The sequence below is a fragment of the Myotis davidii genome, unplaced genomic scaffold, assembly GCF_000327345.1.
Source record: "Myotis davidii unplaced genomic scaffold, ASM32734v1 scaffold1144, whole genome shotgun sequence".
Lineage (NCBI taxonomy): Eukaryota > Metazoa > Chordata > Mammalia > Chiroptera > Vespertilionidae > Myotis > Myotis davidii.
Genome location: NW_006294766.1, coordinates 212429 through 214958, shown reverse-complemented (window position 1 = coordinate 214958; position 2530 = coordinate 212429). Strand labels below are relative to the sequence as shown.

Here is a 2530-nt window from a genome sequence, read left to right as displayed (position 1 = left end):
TTATGTTATTTATTTGGGTCCTCTCTGTTTCTTGGTAAGCCTGGCTAGAGGTTCATCACTCTTGTTTATCCGTTCAAAGAACTAGCTCTTGATTTTATTGATCTTTTGTATTTTTTTGTGTGTTTTTTCCTCTTTGTCATTTATTTATGCTCTGATATTTATTTTTCCTTCCTTCTACTTGCTCTGAGTTTTTCTCGTTGCTCTCTTTCTAATTCTTTGAGTTGTAGGATTAGATAATCTATTACCAGTTTTTCTTGTTTTTTTGAGGTAGGCCTGTAGAACTATGAACTTCCCTCTCAAGACTGTTTTCACTGTGTCCCATAGATTTTGGATTTTTGTGTTTTCATTGTCATTTGTTTCCAGGATGCTTTTTATATCTTCTTTGATCTCTTTGGTAATCCAGTCATTATTTAATAGCATGCTATTTAGCCTCCAAGTGTCTGATTTTTTTCACTGTTTTAATTGTAGTTGATTTCTAATTTTATGCCATTGTGATCTGAGAAGATGCCTGATATGATTTCTATCTTCTGCCTGTGTCCCAATATGTGTTCTATCTTTGAACATGTCTCATGTGCACTTGAGAAGAAATCTATATTCTGAAGCTTTGGGGTGAAATGTTCTTAAGATGTCACTTAATTCTATATGATCTAATGAGTCGTTTAGGATTGCTGTTTCTTTGCTGATTTTCTGTTTAGAGGATTTATACAGTGGTGTCAATGAAGTATTAAAGAACCCTACTATGATTGTATGAATCCTCATGCACTGCTGATGGGAATGATGACTGGTGCAGCCACTAAGGAAAACAGTATGGGGTTTCATCAAATAAGTAAAAATAGAACTTCCATTTGACCCAGTAATACTTCTAGGAATATATTCCAAGAAATCAGAAAAACCCATCAGGAAGGATATATGCACCCCTATGTTCATATCAGCATAATTTACTATAGCTAAGATTTGTAAACAGCCTAAGTGCCCACCAGCAAATGAGTGGATTGAAAAACTGTGGTACATCTACACAATGGAATACTACGCTGCGGTAAAAAAGAAAGAACCTTACCAATTGCAACAGCATGGATGGACCTAGAGAGCATTACGCTAAGTGAAATAAGCCAGCCGGAGAAAGATATATATATCACATGATCTCATTCATTTGTGGAATATAATGAACATAAACTGACGAACACAAATAGATCAAGAGACATAGAAAGCATCAAACAGACCATTCAACCTCAGAGGGTAGGCAGGGGAGCGGGGGTAAGAGATCAACCAAAAGACTTGTACGCATGCATATAAGCATAACCCATAGACACAGACAGTAGGGGGGTGAGGGTATGTCCTGGGGGAGGGGGGCTGGGAATGGCCAGGGAGAGGCCAATGGGGGAAAAAGGAAACATATGTAATACTTTAAAGAATAAATAATTTAAATTAGGAAAAAAAAAGATATTCAAATTCCTGAACACCATCCAGACTTACAGTAAATCTGGGAATGGGACCCAAAAATCTGTTTTAACAAGTCCTCCAGGTAATTTTTAAACACACTACAGTTAGAGAAACACCTCTCTAAATACAACAAAACTTTAAAAGCTTAACAATTTCTATTTAGAAAACAACACGTCTGAGTAAGAGCTCAGCTGCCTAAGTGAGACCTAGTTCACAGGCTATGTAAAGATGGCTTTTGGCTGGAGCATTTCAATGGCTTCTTTCTGCTCTGAGGACATAGGATAAATCTTCAACATGACCCACAAGGTCTGGAAGTGCCTGGTTCTGTTTCAGTCTCATCTTATATCCCCCATGGCTTCTTGCCACACTAGTCTTCTCTGGACCATGCCGTTCTCTTGGTCTGGGAGTCTTTTCAAGTACCCTTAGATAAGCTGACTCCCTTCTAAGGTTTCAGCTTACCTGTCACTTCCTAAAGGAGCTCCCCCCAATCTTGGCAAGTTAAACACTTTTAGCACATAGTAGGCACCTAGGCTTGTTTTGTCTGTTTTAATGAATTGATAACTATCACATGCTTTTGTAGTAGCATGTGTTATATACGAACGATTTGTTGATGCATTACAGTTACAAGCAGCATCCTATATAATAAAAGCCCAGCAACAGAAACAGCATAATGACCAGAACTACCAGAGATCAGAACTACCGGCCCCTCACCCAGGCCGGCCCTGACACCCCACAGGGACCCCCACCCCGATCAGGGTGTGGCCGGCCTGCAAAACCCGGGTGGTCCCTCGCCCAGGCTGGCCCTTCCCTCCAGTAGAGCCCCCACCCCAATTGGGGGCGTGGCCCCTCACCCAGGCTCTCCCTGCCCCCCAGCAGGGACCCCCACCCTGATCTGGGGCCCCCTTCAGGGCAGGCCAGCTGGCTCCCGCTAGTGCACCAGGCCTCTATCTTATATAATAAAAGGGTAATATGCAAATTGACCCTAACAGCAGAACAACCAGAACAACTGCTGGACCAGTCACTGTGAGGCGGACTAAACATCTCTTGGTTCCTTTCCCTGGCCGGCAGACTCCTCCCTCCTGCTGGCCCC

At 41.9% G+C, this 2530-nt stretch overlaps 1 protein-coding gene across 1 annotated transcript in view; it reads right to left on the bottom strand.

The window, feature by feature from the left end:
- The window catches only part of DCBLD2 (discoidin, CUB and LCCL domain containing 2), a 94313-nt gene that overhangs the window by 31169 nt on the left and 60614 nt on the right, over positions 1-2530 (bottom strand). The gene's annotated exons all lie outside the window — the stretch shown is intronic.